General features: G+C 31.3%; 1 pseudogene; it reads left to right on the forward strand.

Moving 5' to 3' along the window:
- The window catches only part of LOC128168880 (multiple epidermal growth factor-like domains protein 6), a 35,676-nt pseudogene extending 27,121 nt beyond the window's left edge, over positions 1-8,555 (forward strand).
- Positions 8,556-8,671: the final 116 nt, after the last annotated feature.

Genomic DNA, 8,671 nt, shown 5'->3' on the forward strand with positions numbered 1-8,671 from the left:
TTTACCTATGACCTTCTTAAAGCCGAAACAATACTTACTTTTACTGTTAAAATAATTAAAAAAATACAATGCCCTAAAACAAACAAACCCAAACTGTGCAAAAACAAACAGGCACAAAACAAGAGGAGCAAAACGAAGCAGTTACTTTTATATTGCATGCATTTTAGATAATCAAATATCCTTAGAATTAATGAACGCATGTATCGTTATTTTTTAAAAATGAATTTGTTAATGTACATGTGCGGTAGATAAAACACAATTTAAACAAACATTTTTGTTTAAACAAGAAAGATTTAACTATGAAATTTATGATTTTGGTATTAGTTGATTATTAAATTATACATATTTTTAAAAGATTTCTTCAATGTTGTTTTGTAAACACTTTTTCATTACCGTCTCATTGTATTGACCAACTTCTACTGTGTAAGTAAACATTGTCTTTTTCCAATAGCGTGTGGTCGAGGATATTATGGTGCTGAGTGTCAACAAGAATGTGGACACTGCCACTAAACACTTTTTTATTACCGTCTCATTGTATTGACCAACTTTTACTGTGTAAGTAAACATTGTCTTTTTCCAATAGCGTGTGGTCGAGGATATTATGGTGCTGAGTGTCAACAAGAATGTGGACACTGCCGCAACTTAACTCAGTGCTTCCACACTAACGGGTCATGCTTAATGGGGTGTGAAGCTGGTTACCATGGGGAAACATGTAAAGCACGTGAGTGAAAAAAAATCATTTGAAGAGAAAAAAATCAACTTAACGAAGTCTTTTCGATATCAGCCATGTTTCTTATATCAAGAAATTAATGAAATTTGACACAGTCGAATAGATCATATAACAAAATGTTTCTATTAATTTATCAAAGTTAATTATCTTGTTTTTGCATTAATTTTGATTATTCTTGCTATGCCAAGTTGTTTGATAAAAAGAAAGGACATTTGATATTTTACTTTCCTTTCATCTTGATTTAATGAACATTTAATCAAATTTACTTTTAACAAGTCCAAAAAAAGAAAAGCCTCCTTCCTTAAAACATTTTAGTTAACGAATTGGCTATACATTGTATATCTATTTATTATTCAATTTGATATACCTTCAGCTTGCCCATACGGATTCTTTGGACCGGATTGTGTTGACAGATGTAATGGCACATGTGATGGTTGTAACAGATTTAATGGTTCCTGTGATTCTGGTTGTAACCCTGGGTGGCATGGATATGAGTGCCAAAATGGTAATGAGAGATTTGCACAAAACACACATTGTTTACATTGTTACTGTTTACTGATTAATTGAAAAGTTTTAGGCACAATATATTGTGCCTAAAACTTGTCAATTAATCATTAAAAATAAAGATGTCCATAGACCAAAAAAAATAATCTAGTTTTTCACAGTCGTGTTTTATTTTCCTCTTAATTTCCGGTCTTAAATATTTTTTCTTCACCAAAACCTTTCATTGCTGTCTTTAGATAATGTCTTATAAATTGAACTGATTTTTACATTTTTTTAAAAAAAATTATTGTTCTGTATATTTCATTGAATGGACGCCAGAAATTTAGAAGGATTTGTCATTATTTTCATTGGTTTTTTTTTTCTTTCAAAAGCTTGCGATAAAGGATCATTTGGAGATAACTGCAGTGAAACATGCGGACACTGTCGTGGTATAGATAAGTGTTCTAATATAAATGGGACATGTTTGACTGGATGTGCTGCTGGTCATCAGGGGGACTTGTGTAAAACATGTAGGTGATAACGTTAAACCAGATATGAAATTCCAATTTAAACACATTTACTAAAAAAAGAACTGAAATATTAACATCGCTATAATGGTGTAAATGTTAAGCAGATAAGACTTAACTTGTCATGGCAAGTAAATTTGCTGGTACAGATAGATATGAATAATTTCTTTATCCTAATTCAATACACAATTATACGTGTATGACATTGTTTTAATGTACATGTACCATGCGTTGAAAGTGGCCTAATAAATAGTTCATAAGCTTGAGCAACTAAATGGTATTGTTGTCTCCTCCACAATCACATTTTAGCTGCTTATAACGCAGTTTTTAGTTGACTGAATGCCAATTTTTTTTTTATGTACGTTTATGCTTAATTAGTCCTATGTTGAATGTAGCATGTCCACGCGGGTTCTTTGGACCGGATTGTGCTAACAGATGTGTCAACACATGTGATGGCTGTAACAGATTCAATGGTTCTTGTGATACTGGGTGTAACCCCGGATGGCAGGGATATGAGTGTCAGGAAGGTAATGAACGATTTTAACACACAATGTGTATTTCTGCAGTGATTGCTGACAAATTGACTGTTGTTATTTCAAATATAGACTACCAATGGTAAAATATTCTAAAAGATATAATACGTTCAACATAGTTTAACAGTAATTAGTTAACCAATATAATGTACTATACACAATTCAAATGTTACTTAAAGCTTGCCCATATATTCAATGGACTGGATTTTCCTATACAATTAACAAAAGAATGTTATGTGCATTAATTCAATCATTCTGGTTTTTCCCCAACGAAAAATAATCTTGCTCTATTATATATTAACCAATATCTTTTCAACTTGCTTTAGATTTCATAAAAACTGTTTGATTACAGAAACATATGTTCGATATAACTAAAATCAAACGACAAACATTTCTTTCAACAGCTTGCGATAAAGGATCATTTGGTGTCAACTGTAATGAAACATGTGGATACTGTCGTGACGTAGGCAAATGTTCTAATATAAATGGAACGTGTTTGACTGGATGTGATGCTGGTTATCACAAAGGCTTGTGTAAAACACGTAAGTACTAACTTTCAGCAAGGTATAAATTACAGATCTAACCCCACTAATCCTCTATCAAAATGTATAATAATCATAAAGAAAAAAACACAATTCTCATTACAAAATAATTTAACTTCTTTCCTTTTGGATTATATGTTTTAAATTATCTGATTTTGACATTACCTATATTAATAAACAATTCATATGAAATTATTGTAATGTGCATGTACCTGTCCTTAAAAGTAAATTTTAAAAAATCCGACTAACGGCGACTGATTAGTAATCCTGTGTCCTTCAATCTTCTTTAAGCTGTCTTTAGAGAATGTCAATGTTTGATCATATATGTACATTTGTACTTCATTATTTATATGTTAATCGTAGCTTGTCCATACGGATTCTTTGGACCGGATTGTGCTGACAGATGTAAGGACACCTGTGATGGTTGTAACAGATTCAATGGTTCTTGTGATACTGGGTGTAACCCCGGATGGCAGGGATTAAAGTGTCAAGATGGTAATTTAGAAATTTATTATTTGTAAAAAAAAAAAGCATACCGTCTGAATGTATATATATGTTATATAAATAATTTCGTTTTAGCTAATTCACCTTTGCCGGCTTTAAGCACATTTTATAAAAAGGTGAGGTAGAAAACGTAATGGCAATATTTTAGAGCAGTTTTTACTTATTCATTTTGCAATGATTTAAAACAAACCCATATTACTCCTTTCCCTACTGTTTAAAACGACAAACATAACATTAAAATAGTATTTTATTTTTTTAAACGAAAAGTGCATAAAGGCTGAATTTTTTTTTATGAAATTAAATTTACAAATTGTTTGAGTAAACTTTAAAATTTACGATTTGAAAATATATTAAATGTATTTTATAAAATATTTGACAAAACATTATATCCGATATAAATAATTACATTTCGTTTGGACTTTCACCAGCTTGTGAAAAAGGATCATTTGGAGATAACTGCAGTGAAACCTGTGGAGACTGTCGTGACGTAGACAAGTGTTCCAATATCAATGGGACATGTATGACTGGATGTGATGCTGGTTATCAGGGGGACTTGTGTAAAACACGTGAGTTCATGAGTTCGGGTTCGTAAGATGTGATCCAACGTTTCTTTTACTCTCTTAAATTAGATGCTATATAATATATTACTTCAAAATACGCGTCGTTACAAGATGCGGATCGTCTTAATACGACTCGTTGGATCTAATCAATACGATGATGAACTAAACAATTTTTTTAGGTATCAAGTTATTTTTAAACTTAACTTTAAGTCATTAAACAGAACCTTTGTATTAATAGCACATACGCAATATTTACTGCACAGGTCGTCGTCGGTTTCAATGAGTGGTGGTATGGATTCGTTAAACCACAGTATAGTTGTCCATATATCGGACTGCACTATTATAATCACCAATATCAAGATAATAAATATGGGCAATTAAAGAATCATTATAGTATCTGTACACCCATTTTTGAATGATTTTTATACATTACTTTAATTTGAGATAGAGTTAACATGAAATAAGGACGATTTATAAACAATATATTTCTTACGGGTTAAAGTAACACAACAATAAATCAACTAAGAAAAAAATGAATCATAGAATGTGATAGAAGATCCTTAGATAAGAAATTTGAAATCAAATGTTGTCATTTAGTTTGTTAGTTAATGATTATTATTTATTTCCATTTACAAAAATAATAATCGTTAATATATGTAACTCAACAAAGACAAAATTAATTCATAGAATGTGACAGAGGATCCTTTGGTGTTGGCTGCAACGAAACATGTGGAAACTGTCGTGATGTTAACCAATGCTTCCATACTAACGGAACATGCTTAACTGGATGTATTGCTGGCTTTCAAGGTGACCTGTGTAAAACACGTGAGTATAAACGCGTTATTTTCGTTTGTAAAATATAGGAAAAAATACAAATAATTCTCTATTATAAAGAAATATTTGCACCGAATTTCGTTTATTCCTTTTTGTTAGCGTGCCAGCGCGGGTTTTTTGGAGAAAACTGCATCAATAGATGCCTCGAAAACTGTGCAGGTTGTAATGATGTAACTGGTATGTGTGAATACGGATGCCTCCAAGGGTATACAGGATATTTCTGCGAAAACGGTGACTTTAAATTTAGCTATTCATCGAAAACATCTTTACATAATGAATTGTTTGTTAACCGAATGCTATCAATAACTATACGTTTAAAAAGAGTGATGCATAATAGGTGAGAGGGAGTAATAACAGTGTGAATTTTCGTTAACTACAACAACAATAAACACTGAAAGCAATATCACCATGCATGAATAACAGAAATGTAATCTCTTTAAAAAAAGAACCATCATGCATCAAATATCATTTTGAGAAAACTATAATTTAAAGGTTTTTTCCTTATTAGGATAAATTAAGCTGTTCTTCTGCATTGTGTAATTCTTAATTAAAGAGCCTTCTGATTTCACACTTTCAACAACAACAACAACAAACAACCTAACACCAAAATCTGTCTTTTTATCTTATATTCCACAGTCCGTGGCAAGGGGCAAGTTAATGTGTCAATATATATATATATATATATATATATATATATATATATATATATATATATATATATATATATATATATATATATATATATATATAAAAACGAATAAGTCCTTGGTATAGGTAACGATATAGAAAAATGTTTTCAGTAGACGATAAAACAATAATCCATTTCTTTCAAATTTAATCCAGAGCGCTTTCGCCTGATCGGCTCTTCAGTGGATTTCAAATTATAACAGATATATTATTTCTGTTATAATTTGAAATCCACTGAAGAGCCGATCAGGCGAAAGCGCTCTGGATTAAATTTGAAAGAAATGGATTATTGTGTTATCGTCTACTGAAAACATTTTTCTATATATATATATATATATATATATATATATATATATATATATATATATATATTTAGATGAGATATTGGTTATTCTATATGACGAACAGTGATTTACGTAATCATATTTTTAAAAAAAAAAATTCTTAAACTATGTAGAAAAAATATTAAAAGAACTTATTGGATGAGTTGTGTATCCTTTTAAAGCCCTGATTAACTCTAATCTTCTTCCATTCAATCTGACTTTTAGATTTCCGAAATAATAGCGGGAATAAATGGTGTGCAGAAACATGAACCATTTATCATGCGTATGACGGTATTCAATTAGTGGTTACATTTTTCTTTTTTCCACTGAGAAAAAAAAATCTCGGTACAAAATTGTCTATTTAAAAAAATCAGCCTTTTAGATTTACCTCGCATATCAAATGTCAGAATTTCAACCCACGTTCTACAGGACCGACTAAACTCAACAAAACAGAAAATGGACCCCGATCGATACCTTCGTCGGCTTTCACATGTTTCACTTTGTGTCCGCTTCAGGTCTGCTACGGCGGCCTCAGTGCAAACCATGCACAAACACATAGATGGCGCAGAGCGGACACATTTAGGAGTGGGGGGGGGGGGTGGGGTGGTGGGGGCAAGTTGATTTTTATTTAGATCTTTTGGACTGGAAAACCACTTTTGAGAAATTGTAAGAAATAAAAATATTTTTGGGAAAATATTCTAGATTTATAGGAACACAATGATATATTTCTATTCTGAAAAAAAAAAATGTAAATTGTCATTTGTATACTATATTGATAGCGGGGATGTAAGAGGTAATATGAATTTTGACTACAGTTCTAGATCCTACTGTCTTTTAACCAAATATATTTCATATTTAAATCGAGTAGACTAGGTATGTTTTTGTCTTGCGTGATAAAAAAATATAACAAGCATATCTTTCTATGTCATACAGCCTGTCCGCATGGATTGTTCGGAGAAGATTGTACTGGTAAATGTAACGAAAACTGTACGGGCTGCAACAATGTGAATGGTCTGTGTGACAGGGGATGTCATCCAGGCTGGATGGGAGACTATTGTGATATAGGTAGGTTAGCTTGCATGGAATATTTGTATGTTGTTGATGTGATACAGCTTTATTCATATTACTTATCCATAGTAGCTATATTTGTTTGACGATATACCTTTTCAGTTATAAGTGACTTCAAATCATTGACGCAGGATAGATCTCCAACAGATTTGTTATTACTCGAAACAGGTTTAATTAATTTTATGTTTTGAACATGTTACAAGCATTACTAATCATGATTTATGCCTTTGCAGTTTGATATATGGTAGGTAATAACAACGTTCAGAATGATAGATATGTTGATACACCCCTAAATATATACACCTCAACATGAACACCGTAAGCAGACACACAAAGTCCTTACACACAATGTCTTTACACACAATGTCTTTACACAAAAAAAATGAGAGTCATTATGAAGGTCACAACTTTACTCTGCATTCATATAACTGTATAAATGGCGCATCAGAAAAGTCCTCTAGCCTAATAGAACTGACAAATACTAAATTTCACTTCAACAAAGTCGCGGATCTTTAAAAGTGTATCAGTTTGTGTCCAGTTAATGTTGGACGTATATCAAAGAGTGTGCTGTTAGTCAGTATTACACCAGTAACAAACAACTAGTGTCCACAAAACAAAACAAACAAACTAAACAAACTATAAGAAACATACAGAGAGACAGAGACAAAGAAACTGAGAGAGAGAGAGAGAGAGAGAGAGAGAGAGAGAGAGAGAGAGAGAGAGAGAGAGGACATACACATTGTTGGTTCTATCGTAATGGTGCGAATCCAATCAGCCTTTATAATATGAAATTATCGATTCGGAAATGCACTGTACGCGGTTTTTTTTAATATGACACATGAATCCTTGAGGTGTAACTGGTAGGTATTAAGCAGATAAAAGAACAAGAATTGCTCAATTGGTAAGTACTGCAACTTTGATTATTAAAACCTTTTTTTCATTGGGCTGACTACAACCTAAAAAGGTTTGTTCATATTGTAATATTTTAAGTGCGCAATTTTGACAAAACACAACCAATTTTGTTTTACTTTCAAAAAATTTCTACAACTTCATTTTTATCTGATTCGTCCTTGATAACTTTACATTATCTTATACCTATTTATTATTTCCTGTCATGATACATCAATTTTGAGATTTTTTTTATATATATTTATGTATTTTTGTAAGATAATATGTTTATTTATAAATTTTTTTATATAACAATATCATATATGTTTTCCCAACAAATTAGCGTAGTGTATATATATTGACTTTCTTAATTATGTAATTAACAACTCAAAAAAGTTAAGCAACGTATATTTATGCAAAGAAACGTATTTCAGATGCTTTGTGTTCAACAAATATCAACAGTTTTCTGTTCAATTATATATTTTTTTTAGATCACGTTTTCAAAGAGGTAACGCACTGAGAGAAATCACCAACCTTTGACGAGATAAGAACCTACTTGTGACTTGAATATCCATCACACCAGCAAATCCGCTGGTAATTAATTTTATTACAAAACTATTTAGTAATTGCTTAATTTATTTTTACAAAAATACTTCTTTTCTTGTTAAGCAGCTATTTCAAAGAATGTTTTCAGGCCAAATACTCAATCAAATATTTAATACTCAACACTAGTTTATCAGAGATCTCATCATCTCGCATCACCTTTTGAAAGTTCCGGGTCAATGTAACCTGCAAGTCATTTGACGACAGACAACAAGAAACACCCAAGGTTTATGGTAAGCATTATGGTAAAAAACGCGTTTTGAAATACTTCTAATTATTTCAATCGTACTATGGAAAACTTTTGTGGTAAAAAAAAATAATAAATGTAGTTGTGTTTTATATCATGTATTATCACTAAATTCGTCATAATGGTGTATTTTGAAAATTGA

Source organism: Crassostrea angulata, unplaced genomic scaffold, assembly GCF_025612915.1.
Source record: "Crassostrea angulata isolate pt1a10 unplaced genomic scaffold, ASM2561291v2 HiC_scaffold_65, whole genome shotgun sequence".
NCBI classification, from domain to species: Eukaryota; Metazoa; Mollusca; class Bivalvia; order Ostreida; family Ostreidae; genus Magallana; species Magallana angulata.